The sequence below is a fragment of the Papio anubis genome, chromosome 18, assembly GCF_008728515.1.
Source record: "Papio anubis isolate 15944 chromosome 18, Panubis1.0, whole genome shotgun sequence".
NCBI lineage: Eukaryota > Metazoa > Chordata > Mammalia > Primates > Cercopithecidae > Papio > Papio anubis.
Window position 1 is genome coordinate 24,336,846 of NC_044993.1, and position 19,819 is coordinate 24,356,664.

Consider the following 19,819-nt stretch of genomic DNA (forward strand, 5'->3'; position numbering starts at 1 on the left):
TGAAGAATTATTCTTTCAAAGCCAGAAGCGTGGAACTTTCAAATCTAGATCTGGTGAGAAATAAGACAAAGAACTTCCTACTTAAAGATAATGTTAAAAAATAGTTAATATTGTACCATTAAGTTTGTGGATGAAAGATGAAAGTCATTATTTATAAAACTTGGGCCATTATATTTACTCTAAATGGGAATTAATTTTGGCTTTATGCTTCCTGGAAAGTGTCTTAGATTGGGGCTCCACAACAAATACTATAGACTAGGGGGCTTAAACAATAGAAATGTATTTTCTCACTGTTCTGGGAACTGGAAAGTCCAAGATCAAGGCATGGCAGGGTTCGGCTTCTGGCAAAGGGCTCTCTTCCAGGCTTGGAGATGCCTGCCTTCACACTGTATTTGTGCCAATATAGCGCAAGTTACAAATACAGAGAAAGAGAGAGCTCTGGTGTCTCTTCCTCTTGTTATACGGACATGATGCCCTATTCTTATGACCTCATTTAATCTTAATAACCTCCTAAAAGTCTTGTCTTGAAATATAGTCACATCGGGGGTTGAGGCTTGAACATAAGAATTTGGAGGGAACACAATTCAGTTCATAGCAGAAGTCAAGGACAGAGATGAGAAGTGAAAATATTTGGCCTAACTGATGAGGTCCATAAACTCTGGAAGGTGTTTGACATTTGTCTGGTACTGTCATCTTCAGATTCATGCATCTAACTCTTCAATAAAACATGTAGGCAAAATTATAGGGTCCCCTTGCCTGTATCCTCTTATTATAGCCCTTCATTTAAGGACTTAAACTCTTCATTTAAGTCCTGGCTGAAGTTCTGCCTGTTTAAAGATCCTTCCTGAACTGCTCCTGTCCTTGGGATATCCCCTGTTTTCTACTCTCCAGTTCAAACCCATGCAACTATCATTGCTCTCTTTGTCTCTTGAGTCTTCTCTCTTTCGTCCTGCTGTTTTCCTTTCTGTGTGGCTGGGGATTTTCTGATGGCAGAGAAAACATCTCATCCTTCTTATGTCTCCATTATGAGGTTCAGTTAAGAGGGATGGCTCACTCACTGTTGGCAAGTTCTGCTTTCTTTCCCCTGTAGAGAAATTGGTATCAGCAAGCAAGTGTAACTTTTGTATGCATAAAGTATGAATTAAGTTCTTGATGGAATTTTAATCTTCCAAAGAATCCTGTAAGGAAAGCTTGATGAATAAACAAGCCAAGAGGGGAAAAAAAAGTTCCATTCTCCAAATCACAGAGCCAGTAGAGTGTGGATCTAGGAGATGGAGAGGGAAATCTATCCCCTGGACCCTTCATCCTACTGGGAGTGTGGTGAGTCCACCATGAATCTGGGCACTTAAGTTTGCCTTTTCTTCTGCCCTGAATCTATCCCTCCTGTCCTTTGCTGTACTCACCAACTCACTCATGAGGTCTTTGCTCAATGCAATTCCGTCTTAGAGCTCATCCCTGACCACTTGATCTACAATGGTATTTCCTAGCCACCCACTGTATTGCCACTCAATATATATTAATATACTTTTCATAAAAACTTTAAATGATCTGTAATTTTCATTTCAGTTATTTAATTGTTTTCTTGTTTGTTGTCTGGACCTTTTTTAGGATTTAAGTTCCATGAAGTCAGGGATTGTATCTCCTTATTCACTGCAATATCCTCTGTGTTTCAATATATTATTATGTCCTCATAAAATATTACTGGGAGAAAAAAAGATTTGGGGATAATGTTAAGTGTGCTTTAGAGAGCAGTGCATCTGAAAATGTGATCTCTGTATGATATCATCATCACCTGGGATTGCCAGCATCACATCACTCTTAGAAAAGCAAATTGTCTTCTCAATAGATGCAGAAAATGTATTTAATAAAATCCAACATCCCTTCATGATAAAAACCCTCAGCAGACTAGGCATTGAAGGAGAATGCCTCAAAATAACAAGAGCCATCCATAACAAAGTCATCCCAACATCATACTAAATGGGCAAAACTTGGAACCATTCCCCTTGAGAGCTGGAAGAGACAAGGATGCCCACTCTCACCACTCCTAGAAGTCCTAGCCAGAGCAATCAGGCAAGAGAAAGAAATAAAAGGCATCCAAGTAGGAAAAGAAGCAATAAAACTATTTTTATTTGCTGTCAATTTGATTCTATACTTAGAAAACCCTAAAGACTCTGCCAAAAGGCTACTAGAGCTAATAAATTATTTCACCAAGGTTTAAGGATACAAAATTAATGTACAAAAATCAGTAGCATTTCTATACACCAATGACATCCAGCTGAGAATCAAATTAAGAACACAACCCCATTTACAACAGCCACAAAGAAAATGAAATACCTAGGAATAAAGCTAACCAAGGAGATGAAAGATCTCTACAAGGAGAATTAGAAAACACTACTGAAAGAAACTGGAGATGACAGAAATAAATGGAAAAAAACATTCCATGCTCATGGACTGGATGACTCAGTATTATTAAAATGGCTATACTGCCTAAATCAATTTACAGATTCAACATCATTCCTATCAAACTGCCAACATCACTCTTCATAGATTTAGAAAAAACTATTCTAAAATTTGTATGAAACCAAAAGAGAGCCCAAATAGTCAAAATAATTCTAAGTAAAAGAACAAAGCCAGATATATCACACACCCTGACTTCAGACTACACTATAAGGTACAGTAACCAAAACAGCATGGTACTGGTAGAAAAACGGACTCATAGACCAATAGAACAGAATAGAAAACTCAGAAATAAAGCCACACACCTACACCATCTGATTTTAGATAAGGCCAACAAAAACAAGCAATGGGTAAAGGACTCCCTATTTAATGAATGGTGCTGGGATAGCTGGTTAGCCATATGCAGAAGAATGAAACTAGACCATTACCTTTCACCTTATACAAAAATTAACTCACAATTGATTAATGATTTAAACAGAAGACCTCAAACTATACAAATCCTAAAAGAAAACCTAGGAAATACCCTTCTCCATATTGGCCTTGGCAAATAATTTTTGATGAAATCCCCAAAAGCAATTGCAACAAAAACAACAATTGACAAGTGGGACCTAATTAAACTAAAGAGCTTCTGCATAGCAAAAGGAACTATCAACAGAATAAATAGAAAATCTCTAGAATGGGAGAAAATATTTGTAAACTATGCACCCAACAAAGGCCTAATATCCAGAATATGTAAGGAACTTAAATCAACAAGCAAAAACAAATAACCCCATTATAAAATGTGCAAAATACATGAACAGACACTTCTCAAAAGCCGATATACAAATGGAAAAAAACATATGGAAAAATACTTATCATCACTAATCATCAGAGAAATGCAAATTCGAACCACAATGAGATACCATTTCACACCAGTTAGAACGGCTACTATTAAAACATCAAAAACAATAGATGCTGGTGAATCTTCAGAGAAAACAGAACACATATACTGTTTGTGGGAATGTAAATTAGTTCAGCTAATGTGGAAAGCAGTTTAGAGATTTCTTAAAGAACTTAGAACTACCATTCAACCTGGCAATCTCTTTACTGAGTATATACCCAAAGGAAAACAGATCATCATACCAAAAAGACACATGCACTTGTACGTTTATTGCCAAGTTATTCACCTTAGCAAAGACATAGAATCAACCCAGGTGCCCGTCAATGGTGGACTGGATAAAGAAAATGTGGTACATATACACCATGGAAACATGGAACACTACACAACCATAAAAAGAATGAAATCATCTCCTTTGCTGCAACATGGATGGAGATGGAGGTCATAATCCTAAACAAATTAATGCAGGCACATAAAACCAAACACCATATGTTCTCACTTATAAGTGGGAGCTAAACATTGAGGACATGTGGACATAAACATGGTAACAATAGACACTGTGGACCACTAGAGAGGGAAGGAACAGAGGGGGTGTGGGTTGAAAGAGTACCTATTGGGTATTACGTTCACCACCTAGATGCAATATACCCACATAGCAAGCCTGGACATGTACCCCTGTATCTAAAATAAAAGTTGAAATTATAATTAAAGAGCAAATTCTCAAGCCTTACTCTAGACCTTGTGATTTAATAACTCTGGGGGTGGGGCCCAGCAATCTGCATTTTAGCAGGCTCTGTAGGTGCTATTCTGAGGCACGCATAAGCTTGAGAACCCTGGTTGGGCTGTGCTTCTTAATCTTTAATACACAGATAAGTCACCTGGGGCAACCTATTAAAATATAGATTCCCTTTCAGTAGGTCTAAAGTGGGGTCAGCAGTTCTGCATTTCGAACACGCTCCAGGTTATGCACATACTGCCGGCCACTAACTTGCCACTCAAGTAGTCTTTGCAGTCATGTGGGAGCTTTAAAAATCACTGATGCTGATCCCATCCTCAAACATTCTGATTTAATTGGTCTGGAGTGCAGCACAACTGGGTGTTTTTAAAAGCTCCACAGGCAATTCTAACGTGCAGTCAAGGCTGAGAACCTGCTGCCTTGGAGGGTTTTCAGGTGGATGTATCCTTAGAATGGCACTGCTCTGTGGATAGGTGGGTGCGTTATAGCTCATGGGCTGAGAGTGTCTTTGGGCCAGGTTATGTAGGGAGTTTAGACACCGGATCACATTGCCATACAGGTGGGAATACCTAGAAGAGACTTGAGTGTTCTGTAAGAAACCTAAAGAATGATGTAGAAACTAGGGGCAGAGGAAGAAATTCACTCCCCTAGCCTTCTTATCAACCTAGAGGTGCAAACACTTCCATTGCATACAAGGATTTGATGCTCCATCAATACAGATCCAATGAATGCAAAAAAGCCAGTGATGATTTGCTCCTGAAGATAACACTTCTGCAGATGAACGAATGTTCCAGGGATTACATTAGCTGGCCAGGTTAATTAAAAACGACTCCAATAATTAGTTTTGTGCATTCAATTTCTGTTGTTAGTGCAGACTCTTTTCATGGAAGAGACAAAAGTCCCTAAATGAAGCTTCTGCTGACTTCTTTGTGCCTCCTTTGAATTTGTGTCCTAAAAAACACATCATGCATTCAGAAGGCTCTCTAGAATAAAAAAAAAAAAAAAGATCTGTTCATCTTCTTGGGCCTGGAGTCATTGGGTCACACCTTGAGATGAAGATACATAATAGTGGTTTTTTTTCCCCTGTTAATAGGCCCAGTGCAGCTCCTTAAAGAGGAGTGAGATTTATTAGGATGTTTCAAGAAGGCTGCCCAAGATGAACAGTAAGAAAATAAATAAAAATATCCTTCCTGATAAATTAAATTTTAAAAAGAGGAATGTGGAAGAAGACATTATGAATGTACCAGACAAGACACAGGAAGTGGATTGAAGCCCTAGGACTACTACTCTCTTGTTCCACAATCTTGGGCAGAGCTTTTCTTTACTTCTGTTGTCCACTTTATCATCTCAGGCTATTGTGAGAGTCATGAGAGTTGAACAGGGAAGTCCTGGGAGGCATTACATAGACACAAGAGAGAATTGTTGAGACACTGGCTTTGATGAGTCTAGGAGGGAACATGACTGTACTCCCATACCCTTTTCACAGAAGATTCCCTTATATCACCTGCCCCAGTGAAGAAGGCCCAGCCAGGCCTGTATTAAATGATTTCGTCCTCCTTGATCATAGTGGATTGTTCCAGATGTAGACACGGATCTCAATCTGGCTTATCATATTCTCTCTGCTGAAAATTAGAAAGTTGAAATAATGTGGCAGAGCCTGGGAGTCCAGGATAGAGGCGCTTTGATGGTATCAATGGTGAGAAGTGCTCTACAATAGAACTTTCTGCAATGATGGAAAATGATTTCTAACCTGCACCACCCAACATGGTGACTGATGTGCACTTGAAAAGTGTTTAACATGCTGGAGAAACTGTATTTCAAATTTTATTTCCATTAATTTCCATTACATTACTTTTAACTTTTTTTTCTTTTTCTTTTTCTTTTTTTTTTGAGATAGAGTTTTACTCTGTAGCCCAAGCTGGAGTGCCGTGACGTGATCTCGGCTCACTGCAACCTCCGCCTCCTGGGCTCAAGCGATTCTCGTGCCTCAGCTCCCGAGTAGCTGGAACTATAGGTGTGCACCACTATGCCCTGTTAATTTTTTGTATTTTAGTAGCAGGGTTTCACCACATTGCCCAGAGTGGTCTTGAACTCCTGAGCTCAGGCAATCTGCCTACCTTGGCCTCCCAAAGTGCAGGGATTACAGGTGTGAGCCACATTACATTTACTTTTAATTTTGCATTTAAACTTAAGAGTCAGCGGCTACTGTATTGGACAGCACAGCTCCAGAGTCAAGGTTTTATGGCCATCTGCTCCTACTAAGGTAGTCTCAAGAGCTTCCGTGGGTCTCTTCCTTGCCAAGTTTCGGCCTAACCATTGCATGAACTTCATGGACTACCCAGGAACTTTTGAATAAATCCCTCGATTTATTTCAGCTTGCCAAATGAGCCTTAATTAACACAGTGTGTCAGTTAGATAATTAGATAAGAGCTTAGATACTATTCTTTCATGGAGCAATGGTTGCCTATCGCCTTAAAACCATAGCGTTGTGAAGGTGCTGGGCCTCTTCTTGCTCATGGGTGTTCCAGCAATGTAGGAATTGAGGAAGGCCTAATACACTGAGCAAACTATCTTATCAACTCCCAGGGAAATCCTATATGAAATATGAAAGAATGAGTGGTATGATGAAGATGATTTCTTTATGTCAGAGAGTCACTTGGAACCAAGAGCACTAGCCAGGGGATGTGAACAACTTTAGCTCCCATTCCGTCTTTTCCTATCCTCCCAGGTGAGATGTGAGAAGCTATGGAGCCACTCCGAGACTCAATAGCCTCACGATTTTTAACAAAGCTTTAAAACTAGAGTATTGGTAAGTTCCTTCTACTAGACTATAATAAACTATAAACATGGCAGTCTTGCGACTAGTTATTTGCTGTTGTACCCTCACACTGCCAGTGTAGTATACACTGTTATTTCCAAAAAAAAAAAAAAAAAAAAAAGGATAGATGATCAAATGAACATGCTTTTCTTAGACCTGGTCTACAAAGCATATGGGTGTTTTGTCCTGAAGCTGGACCAGAATCGGGCCAAAGGCTAACAAACCCAGAGGTGTACAAGTGGTCATTCCATTAGAAGTGACCCACTATGACATTCATGAGCACAGGTTGATTGTGTGACCCTTAGTCACTTCTGCACTCCATGAGCTTTAGTTCCCAGATCATAAATAATAGGATGAACAGAAAATTGTATAGTTTAAAGATTGCAACTATTATACACACATAACAGCTCCTAAGAGTCCCCTAACAAGCTTGTGAGGTAGACATCCTGTTTTCATCATTGTCGCTCTTGCCATTGCACCCCTCTACCATCATATCATTGTTATTCCATTGCAGATGGGGACACCAAGGCTCAGAGAGATGAAGCCAGTTGATTCAGATTCCAGTGCTAACAAGTGGGGGAGGCAGAATTCACAACCGGGTCTTCTGACTCTAAATCCAACATTTAGCAGAGAAGAACATCTGTATCTGCTTTAAAATTTTATGCAGACAGATGAAATACCATATGTTTAATACTTTGGAGGAAAAATGTGAAGCAAATAAAGTTTGCATTTTGAGAGACGAGAAGGGCAAGAGTGTCACTCTTTTTTGGGTCTGGATTTCGAGGTGTGTTCCTGAGTGTTTGGTGCTTGGATGATACCTACAGCCTGAAAAGAGTCTAAACTATGGAAGGAGAGGGTCGTTGGGTCCTGGAGAAGCTTGAAGGGCTGGCCTCACATGTAAGCCAGATCACTCTTGTTCTATACAGTGTTTAGTAGTAGCTGATTTTCCTAGCATATAGCTTATTCTATTGTTCCCACTGAATTCTTACAACAGCCCAATGTGATAGTACTACAATTCTTAGTTTTCATGTGAAGTTTGTCAGAGAAAGGTTGACTTGCCCAAGATCACAGAAATAGAAGTTGGCCAAGCCAAAACTCATACCCTAAATCTGCCTGACTACAGAGCTTAAGTTTTAAGCTATGATGATATGGTTTTCTTGTTTCCTTCTTGTTAATTATGGATCTTTAATAAAATTTAGCCTCAACAATTCATCTTTCTTTTACTGGCATCACATGAAGAGAAGAAGCCAGTGTCTGTACTGCAGGAATTACAGGACTTGCTGGGGACAATTTAATGGTGGTAGAAGCATCGGCATGAGAAACCCCAAGGCAAAGTGAGCCTCAAGAATACCAGTGTCTTCTAGATATTTCCTCTCTGAGGTTAACATAGGAGTGCCATAGCTTTTCTTAAACAGGGGCCTGCATAACTGCGCTCACAGGCTTCTTTGATAATATCTCTTAAAATGAACCTTACTCATCTTGGTACTACATAACCAAGCTCAAAGCCAGAGTGGAATCTGTTGGAGGCATGAATCATTTTGACTCCTAATATGGTTAATAGGTAAGCACACACAGACTCTTCTCCAGTCTTTGTCTTGTTTTAATCTGTAAAACACCATTTATGTGTTCCATGTGCAGAATGCAAGAAAACAAGTGTGAGGCTGAAAAGTATTACATTTTCCTGTTAAAGGCTGCAGTCACTTATTACAGGAACACAGGGATGTGATGTTGGAAGAGCCCTGTATTTGGACTCCTCCAGATGACTCAGCTATATCAAAGACCTTATAGGGAAGCTTTGAAAATTCTGAGACTTTTTAGAATAAGCCAAGCCAGGTAAGCACATGTGAAATGTTGAGGATGAGTGTTGCGAGACTTCAAGGCTCAGGTCAAGGACACCTCACCATGCTCCACTCAGTAACAGGCTATCTTGTAGATGGATGGCCACCCACCAAGGGATTTCAGGGTTTCCAGGTTAATGGTGACTTTACTGATACTACAGAGAATCACTGAGAATTCCTATCTTCTGGCTTTCTTCCAAAGCCAGATCAGTAATTATTGAGAATTACTGATCTGGTTTTGGTTCTAATTCACCTGCCCTACTGTATGATCTATAGCAAGGGATCATTGGATTGGAGAGTTTCTATTGATATCATGGGCTGATATTAATGGAACTCAAGGGTTGAGTTCACTTTATTTTGTTTATAGCTCAGATACTGCAAAGAGAGAGAGGCAACTAAAGACTGGAGGTGACTAGGGGTGTAGAAGAACTCAGACAATGGTGTATTCAGAAGAAATGGAGCTCTGTGATGGTTACCAGGAAAGATGCTGATGGAGAAGGAAAGGATTGTTTTTCAAATTCCTATAGGGATGATTATTCAGTGATAATCAAAATGTTCATTTAGATTGAAGACTTAATGAGGGGGATTCCATAGAGTGAGATTTTACCTAGACTGAAAGTGTCTTGAGGACAAGGGGCCATGCCTTTACCATAATCTTGGTACATGACATTATGTCAACCACACTGTCCAACATCAACAGCTGTTTGCTGACATGGACTGGGTGAAGCACCTGAGCTTACAAGACAAGGAATTTTATAGGAATCAGAATTGTCTGAACATTACAAAGGCTTCCTAGATATTTATTATCAGAGTCTGTCTAGTCACCTACTAGGTGATCTGTCCATGTGAGAGATGCGACCTTTTCTGAGATGGTCCAGAGCTGTGTACATTAGTAGCTAGTGGCCACATCATAGTATAAATCACTAATCACATCTCAGTGCTTGGAGCTGACTGTATTAATGAAGGGGTTCGGGGGTCTGAATAGTCAAGACCTTGAAGTAGGAGGAAAAACACTAGCTAGGGAAAAAGCTAGTGGTCTTCCCTAGCTAGTGTGGGAGAGTCCAGGTCCTTGAATAAAAGCATCACTTTCTATCACTTAGTTCTGGTGTTGCCCACAAACCTACTGTCTTTCCCATTAGCAGTAGGATAATCTTGGTGGGTTATCTTTTGCTGAATCTGGTTGGGACTAGAGATGAACTTCCATCTCTACCAACTAGACACAGAGTTGTCATCTTCCTGTTCATGAGGGTGTTTTATTTATTCTCTCTCTCCAGAGGGAGGCATCCTCTGCTCCTTGAGTCAAGAGTTTGACAGATATTCCCTTAGAATGCATGCATGTGTGTATCCATCCATCCCTTCGCCTCTTCCTCTCGCCCTCTCTCCCTCATTTCTGGAAAGTGCACCGTAGTAGGTTCCAGATAATCTGAAATGAACTTCATGTGACTGTGGCTAGGTCACTTATCCTTGGTAAACTGAGGAATCTGCTTAGTTTCCTCCTAGAATTCTTCCTTTTCTTATGCATCATTATCTGGTGTTCCCCATAGGCACAGTACAGGATAAAGAAAGGTATAAGGTCTATTTCCCAATCAAAGGGAAATTTGGATTTAGGTGCGGAGAGGTGATAAGGCAACAGTGAAAGCCACATGACTGGGCAGAATATTGCTGTGTCAAAATAAGAGAGGCAGCAGTGTTCTGCTAATGATGAGGAAAGGGAGAAATCCCAGGGAAAACTTTTTAGAAAAATTATGTAGAAATCTGAATTTTTGTTAATAAGTAGGAATTAAACTGATGGAAAGAAGCAAGGCAGAGAGGCTTACCGGAAATGGTGGAGGCAGCATATTGTGTATAAAATCAAGAGTACCTGAGAGGGCAAAGCACAAACTCAGTGTTTTGTTGTGTTTTAGGTGGCTTAGTTGTGAAGCCAGATACCAGGCACGTTTAAATGCTGGGTTAAGGATGTAGGGCCTTCTAATCAAGGTAACTGGAGGCCTTTGAAGGTTGAGCAGGGCAATATCCTATAAATCACTTTTTGGGAAGAACAGTTTGGCAGCCTGGAGGAATGTGGACTGATTGAATGGGCCAGAGTTAGAAGGCAGAGAAACGAGACAGAAATGTCTTATTCCAAGTTGGCTATTTTTTCTGCTGGAAAAAAAAAAACCTTAGCTTCCAATGAACTGCCTTTAGTTATGACACAAAAGCCATAAAAGTAGTGATGTATATAAAAGCAGTGCAAGATGTTTTTAGTGTCTTTATGAAATAAAAACAGCAGTAGATAGTTAAAATTGGAATGCCCCGCATCAGGTTATAACCATCTGAGTTTGAGAACTTGCAGCAGCAATGTAATCATATTTTTATAGCTCTAGTTTGGTCTTTTCACTCAGATAACTGAACTCTGGGTGGATGAGAAGGGAAAACCCAGCAAATCAGTGCCATTAAATAGCAAGGGATGAGACTCTTTGAATTTCAATGGCCACAGTTGTTACCAGTTTGATAAAAACATTATTATTTTCCCAAATCAGAAATAGATGTGCTATGAATAAAGACAAAATTGACACTTTGGAAATGGTGCTCTTACAAAATAATATGGTTAGTAGGAATCAGACATACCAGGTGCTTTGACATCTGTGACTTCATTTAGAGCCCATCCCAATTTGAAGGACAACTTTCACAAATTCATAGATGTGGAACGAAGGTTCACGGGAGTTGCAAATCTTGCCCACATTCAAACAGTTATCACATGGTATCCTCGGATGTATCCTGAGATGGATTCTACATCACATGTCTTACCTACCAATGCCATGTGAAATTTTCCATAAACTTTGATTTTCTTTTCTCTTTGTTGGTCTGTGAAGATTTAGTATCTTTTTGAAGCTGTCACTGTGGGTCCCAGACTGGAGTGTTTCATTTCGTTTGTTCATCTATAGACAAGACACATTCTGCTCAGGGGTTTCAGAAAGGGTTCCTTCCTATTCATCAACAAAGTTATCTCTCTGAGGTCTTTGACAGGCTGGAGGTGGAGGCAGACATCTCTAGTGACTACACAGTCATCGGAAGGGTGGTTTGCTCAAGATCAACAGTTTGCTGGGTGCAATGTGCTCCGAGGGGCCACCTGGGATGCGGGCATTGATGGGTGTTACATCGCATGGTCCACATCCATAAAGATGTGCTTTGATTTTTGTCCCCCACCCCTGCCCCAGTGTGAGGTTAAATAATACTCTAACTTTTTAAGTTATATTATTTTAAAGAATAAAAGAAAGAAAAAATTGATACTTTTATGGTTCAAGAAGGAATCTGAGTCCTGGAGTTGTAATGTCATTGTGCAAAAAAGGTAGCTCTCAGGTTGTAAGTTAGGCTGGGCTAACCTGTAAGCCCATACTTGACTGCTCTTATTAACCCCCCACTGTTCAATTTCATCTCCTTGCTCATATACACAAAGAAGGCTTTGATTTGGGAGCATTTGATTCTGGAGAGGCAAAAATGTTTATGTCTCTTTATGGGTTGACAGAGAAAATATGTAGTTGAAGTCAGCCATGATTTTGAAGCACCTTCAAGAATCTATAAGAGACTGAGAGAGAAATATGGGAGAACAGAAGAGCTGGGATTGAAAGTATAGGCTCCACAGTCAGATGAGTTTTGCCTCTTCACTGTGATTTACTAACTGTGTGAATGGCGGTTGTATCTGCCTTTGGGGTTGTTGTGAGAATAGAATGACATGATGCATGTGAGCTGTTCAGCTCTGTGCTCAACACCAATGAAAAGTTCAAATCATGATAGATCTCATCATTAGTAACAGTAATAACAAAAAATGATTGATTCCTGTGTGGCAAGCTCTGTCCTAAGTGACTTATGAACATTAATTCAATCAATCCTTACAGCAACACCTTAAGGTAGGTGTTATTATTATTATCTGTATTTAAAGACAAGGAAACCAAGACATGTGGTGCTATGTAATTTATCCAAGCCTTCACAGTTAGTGGTGGAGCCATGGACTATGTTCTTAGCCACTGTGCTATGTGGCATACCACTCTGTAGGAGTGGCAGAAGGCATTGTGCACACAATGGGAGAGGAAGTGCCCAGTTCCTGCAGTAAGAGGTCAAATCTGAAGGCCATTGGAAGCCAAGTCAGAGTGATTTGAGATGTAGAAGAGGGATTCATGTATCATGGAAAGCATCAGTATTCCAAAACTTTTCAGAAATGTCAGAGAGGGATGACATGGGCCTTGAGTGATGAGTCAAAAAAGGTGCAGATGAGCAGACAGGAGTCTATTCAGGTAGAATGACTGTAGAAGGAACAATTTAAACTGTGTTACTTGGGACACTCAATATATACCTACAAAATCTCAGGCATCAGACTGTGGCTCCCTGACTTTCCATGAACCATATATATGATGCTGTGTATAGATAGGGTTCAAACAGACCTGCGTCAAAGTCAGCTCTACCAGTAATGAGTCGTGGCCTTGACTTCTCCATCCCGATCTCTCACTCAGTAAATGAGGTGATAACACCCACCTCACAGCAATGCCAGGAGACGGAATGAGATGCCATGAAGTGCCAGCACGGTGCTGCCCTACAGGTGGGTTTCAGTAAGCATCAGCTTCTAGGTCAGCAACTTGCTCTGGCTTCCAAGTGAGGACCTGTGAGAGTTCAGGGTGAAATTGGCTTAGTGACCCTGAGTTTACCCAGTCGAAGTTATCTGCCCACTGTCAGTTTTGATTTGGATTTCTCACTCTGCACACCTAGACCCGTATCACATTCATGTAGAAAACACATCCTAAATCACCTCTGGAGCTTTCCTGTGCCTATGTTTCTCTAAAAGTATTTCAATAGTAAAGAGAATGTTTACATTTATGAATGGCACATTTCCATGAGCACCACCTCAGGTGTCTCTGGAAAAGCCCTGACATACCACTTCTTACATGCTCATGTGACACAAACTTCCTAACAAGGGTTGTCAGATAAAATGCAAGATGCCTAGTTAAATTAACATTTAAGATAGATACATATTTTAAAAGTATCAGTGATATTTGGGCTATACTCATGCTAAAAATATTTGGGGAGTACTTACAGTAAAAATTATTTGTTGCTTACCTGAAATGCAAATTTTTTGAGTATTATACATTTTTATTTACTATCTCTGATAACCATACTTCTAAGACTAAGGGAGTCCTTTAGGGGTAGAATATCAATTTTGAAATCAACCAGATCTTGGGGTTCAAATCCTCATTCAGTGAATTTACTGGCTGTGTGACCTCATCGCTTAATCTCTCTGTAGTTAAAATTCCCCATACATAAAACAAGGATAATGATAGATGCCACCACAAGTTACTAAAAAGTTAAAGTGGAATTCCATAGACCAATACAACTGGTATACCTCGAGGCCAAGTGCCACACCTGTTAAAGTCACTTTCTGTGCTGTTAAAGCACCTTGTAAATAGTGCAACTCTCTAAAACTGTACCGACACACTATTGCTATTATTTCCCAATAATAGCAATATTCCAGTGGGTAGATGGTACATTTGAAATGGTAACTAAACTACTACTCCAGGGCTCTCCCTGATGTCCCACTCTCTCTGGAAGCCTTTCTTGCACGAGTAGCTGTTGTCTTCAGACAACTGCTGGAAGACTCAAAATGAAATTTATTCCCCAAATTTGCAGTGTGGCCCATTGCCATGGTGTGCTCCAAAGCAGGGACCCTAAGAACAGACTTCCTCAGGAATGCACTGTTTTCTCGTATGATTTTGTATCCAAAGATGGAAAATCAATTATAGGGGAAGGAATGAGGGATATGGGGTAGTGGTGGTGGTGATGGAGCCAGGATCACTCTCACACATATGATCTACAACACATGATATACATATGACATGAACATATGATCATCCATATAACCCACAACATATGATCTACAACAGCACTGACTATTGAACATGAACCATGAAGATATTCTCATGGTTGGCATTAAATGAATGAACTGCAGAAATCATATCAAATCTTCAAGGTATGTGTTACACCCAGTTAAGGAAGGAGGAAATTGAGGCTCAGTGAAGTTACATGGTATTTCCTCAAATCACACTACTTGTAAGTGGCAGAGCTAAGATTCCAACCCAAGCCTGGCTCACACCAAAGTATTTTTTCCCCTTACTACCCTGATTCTGTTTGTTTCCCTCAGTTTTTCTGAGCAATGATAAAGAAAGCATCTGGTTTATGAACCAAAAACATGCTTCTTCTGCCTCCTGCCCCACCCTCAAAAATCCCTGAAAGAGGAGAAATAAACAGCATCTTGTGAAATTTATGTGGTCCCCTTAGGGACTGTAGCCAAGAATGCTTGCCTCACTGGACATAGAATGCCTGAAGTGCTCAGCATTTTACCTTCTACATTTCTTCCGCCACAAAAGCCATTCATTTGCACTGAGACCCTAGTATAACTGGTTCCTTGTTCCAAGCCCATGGGACCCCTCAGAATCTTGCTTTGTTGGTTATGTCAGGTCCTGGAGGTACTAGTTATTGAGAGCAACCACGTCTGAGACAGGCCTGTCTCATTTATTTCCATGTGGTGATCTGGAGAGAGAAAGCTGGTCATTCTGATGATCAATGACCCACCTGTACAGCTAATGGCTAACCTGTCATGCCATGACCTGACCCACACTCAGAGCAGAGGGTACCCTAATGTGGCCACAGCAAAGTAAGAAAGTGCACTTCTCTCTTGAGGTTCTTGGTTGGTCTGCCATTGGAGGGTACCCAAATTACAACATTGTAATTGTCGTAGTGGTTATTGTCATCAGTAGTCAATATTTATTCATTATGTGCTAAGTTCCAGGTAATACAGAATTGTTTTAAGATGAATAAGACACAATCTTCTTCATCGTTAACCCCCAAAGTCTGGTGAGAGATACAGACTGACACAGTATGAGAGGTGCTGAGATGGAGCACAGAGACCACAGAGAGAAGGCTGACCTTGTGGAACAGACCTCAGAGGAGTTGCTTACAGGAGGCAATATCTAAGTTAATTTAGAAGAATTAGAAACAGTTTTCCAGGTGGAGAGACTGGAAAACACATGCTACAGAGAAAGAATGTGCTCAAAGAACCAGGATTGCAGGAAACACTTAAACCTCTTCATCTTGAAGCCCCATCTCATTTTATACCAAATGTAAATACATACATAGCACATCTCACATTAAAATTTTAAGTTTCAATTGTGTCAAAACAATTTATATTATTTATTTAATTTAATGTCTATTACATTTATATGGAATCACGAGTTGAATTACAGCTGACTAGTTAGAGTGTATTGTTTTGTGACTATTTAATGTTTATTCATTTTTATTTCACAGTTTTCTTTTCAAATATATTATCCAATACATCTGTGTTTTCCAGCCTTAAATACTTCAGTTAGTTCTTGATGATGTCATTGGCCCTGCACTCTATCTGTACTGCTGAGGGAATGAATCAGCTTGGAAAAGAAGTAGGACATTTTCAGGGAATGGCATGGGACTTGGCTTACCTGCAGTTCAGGCAGTGAGTGGGAGTGAGAAGGGAAACACTTCTTGAGAGATGAAGGGAAGTGGCATTGGGCATTCAAGTACTTGTATAGCTAACTGAAGACTTTAGTTCAAAAGAAACGGTGAACTACTGAAAGTTTTTAAACAAGGGAGTGACAGTCACGGTTGCAGTTTAGAAAAATATGACATGGTTTGGAGGATGCCCTGGAGATAGGAGGTAGAGAGGAGGGTGCTTCAAATCTCCAATCCAGGGATCCAGAGAGAGACTTAAACAGAACACAAAGGTGAGGATGGAGAGGAGCTGATGGGAAGCGGATGGGGTGGCTGCAGGCCGAAGAGAAGCAGGTCTGGATCTTGAGTCATGCTGATTGGGGGACTGTTGGTGGAAGTGACTAACCATGCGATGTGTGGGAACCTTTGCAAAAACCAGGTTGCTGGGGCAGCTCATTCATCCCAGGCTGTAACCAGAGGCCGAAGATATCTGTTAGCACCATGGGGCTTTTCCTTTTGGAGAAAGGCAAATGTGAAAGCCAGGAATCTGACCTATGGCCCTGGCTGGTCAAAGGCCTGTCAAATGTGCTTGTTGAAATGTCAGCAGCCTTTTCTTCCGTGGGAAACATCTTTCTTTCTCAGCCCCTGGCCTGTGTGTACCCCAGGAGGGAGTCAAGGGGTCATGGGTGATGCCAGAGTCCTCATGTCCCGCTGTTCTTGGGCCTGAAATATGGAGGTTGGAAACTCTAGAATTGATGGTGGACGTAAACAGCACCCAATGGGCTCAGCAGATGCATGAGAAGAGCACGTTATGCTCAGAGAAGAGGACTGTTTTTGTGTCAAGTTGCAGAAATACCATGAGGATGATGTTGATACCAGTTAATGCTGATTATGTGCTCAGCTCACTGCGTATCTGGCTCTGTGCTAAGCACTTTACATGGGGCCTCCCATTTAATCCTTTAGACTTTGTGGAGTAGGTTTGAAGGTTTAGGGAGGATGGGTATTAAGCCCAAAGTCACAGAGTTAGTAAGAGGCAAACATGGGATTCTTACCCAGCTGCCGACTCTCGAGCCAACTCTCACTTAGTGTTTCTGCAATTCTTGTCTTTCTGAATTATCTAGTTCAGTAACTCTCAACCTTTCCCCCGACTGCCTGTCTCACCCCCAGCACACAGTGGACATTTGGCAAGATCTGACACATATTTGATTGTCACAGCTGGGGATGGGGTGTTGGTACTGGCATCTAGTGGTAGAGGTAGAGATGCTATTAAACACCCCACGATGCATAGGAAAGACCCTCCCTACACAAATAATGATCTGATCCACACTGTTAATAGTTGAAAAATCCTGACTTAGTGCCTGGGACAAGGTGAACATCAAACCAATATTTGCACAGTTTAGGGTTGAACACTTTCCTCCACCCCCTTTCCTTCCTTTCTTCTCCACATATTGTTTATTCATTTGTTCCTTCATTCAAGAAATTGCAGCCTGAAGGTTTTAGTACCTTCCTTGATATAAACAGGTGGCTTGTCTTGGCTCAGTGTGTTTTTTAATTGGAAAGGAAATCACACCCTGATGTTTTCACCTGGACGATTACTAGAGTTGGGTAGAGAAAATGTTCTTTCTTAGAATGATTGGATATACTTTGCTACTTCTTAAAAATCACAGTTTGGGGTTTTAGCTGGAAAGTCGAAGGGCAGTGTTGATCTCAAGGCACCGAGTGTATGTGGTGGATGCCCTAAGGAAATCAGTCTGATCCCAGAGAAAACAATTAGAACCACGTGGTTTGTCATTCACCACTGTTTTTAGAAGCCCTGCCAAAACATTTGAGATGAAGACAAAGGGGTCATTCATGCCCTGCAGCTCACAGTGGGGAAAGCAGAGTCCCCTGGATAGGGAAAGGCAGGCAGTCTGTCAGCTCCCACCACTAGGGCTTTATTAGCAGGGCAAACACAATTTAGGGACTCAATGAGGAGGTCAAACACTGCTGCTAGTCAGAGAGGAATCCTCCAATGTAGCCCACCCCCACCCCAACCCGATGCCTGGGGAGCTTGGCATGGAAGGGGTCCCCACCTAATTAGTATCCTTCTGAATGTGCACAGGCAGAAGCCCACAGGGAATTTCTGTGACTATTTAATTGTGGTTGAGTCTCTTTTGTCTGAAACCAGACTAGGAACTGCCAGTCCAATGCAGTACCAGCGGGGAGCTTTACAAAGTTGTCTAATGAGTTGTCCTTCCGTGTTTCTGTCATGCTCTGTTGGGGAGAGAATTGTCCATTTGCCCCGGAACACTGACCAGTGGATATAGCAACCTACTGAACTTCAGGAACCTCTAGAAGTAACGAGAGTCTTATCAATAGAGCAATTCAAACCTAAGTAGTAGAGTCTCCTGACATGGAAATAGAGAATTCAAGAACGAAACTGTGAAAGAAGAGGGAAGAGAGATTCAACAGGATGTACGATGCTCCCCACATCTGTGATTTTGAGCTTATAAATAAGCAAGTCCTATATTAAAAAAATGCCTGCCTGGTACAGTGTAGGAGTTTAATGTTTACTAAATGATTAATTGAATGGACAAACAAAAGAATAATTTTGCTGCCTTTAGGCTCAGGGGATATTGAAATATTTTAGCATAAATCACCCATTCTAATGCAAATATTCTTCCATGAATTTAAGTTGTGATCAAATTTTTATTTAAATTTTTTTATTATTATGGAAAGAGTCCTTGACTTCATAGGGCCAATGGCTTTCTTTCCATTTTATATACTCTTGTTTTATACACTCTAAACTTCAGGAAGATATTTGCAAAACAGTAATCTGAGATCTTAGAAAAAGTATAAGCCAAATAAATTATTGCTATTTTTTCCCTTGGAGAAGGTTACTGGGTAAGTGCTGAGTCGTAACAACTTGTATAGAAAGCAGAATATAAAATCCTAAACAAAGGGCAGTCAAGCCCAGGGAAACACGTAATTCCAAGGAAATTTCACTGACTTTTTATTTAAAGCAAAATAGCTCAGTAGGGTGTGTGGAAAGTGAAGTTTAATGATGAGAGGTCCAGGGGTTTGCATATGGGTACCTGTTCTGCCAATGATTTGCAAGGTGCCCTTGAGGAATCACTTCCTCTCTGAACCTCCAATTCTTCTTATATAGAATGATAAAAGTAATACTTTTACTTACATTCAGTATAGTGTTCTGCGTGTTTTGGAATATCAGATGAAATATTGCACATGAATGCCATTTAAAAATGTGTAACTTTATAACAAACTATTTTATTGTCATTTTTATGATCATCTTATTTTAACATCTGTATTAGTCTGTTCTCACACTGCTACTAAAGATATACATGAGACTGGGTAATTTAAAAAAAAAAGAGATTTAATTGACTCACAGTTCCACATGGCTAGGGAGGCCTCACAATCATGGTGGAAGGCAAAGGAGGCGCAAAGTCATGTCTTAGGCAAGAAAGCTTGTGTAGGGGAACTCCCCTTTACAAAATCATCAGATCTCATGAGACTTATTCACTATTATGAGAACTGCACAGGAAAAACCCACCCCCAAGATTCAGTTACCTCCCACAGGGTCCCTCACATGACGTATGGAAATTATG

General features: G+C 40.5%; 1 long non-coding RNA gene across 1 annotated transcript in view; it reads right to left on the minus strand.

The window, feature by feature from the left end:
• LOC110742048 overlaps positions 1-19,532 on the minus strand; it is a 51,403-nt gene extending 31,871 nt beyond the window's left edge. The window contains exon 1 of the long non-coding RNA XR_002519283.2: positions 13,236-19,532. This is a non-coding gene — a long non-coding RNA (uncharacterized LOC110742048). The remainder of the gene's footprint in view (positions 1-13,235) is intronic.
• Positions 19,533-19,819: the final 287 nt, after the last annotated feature.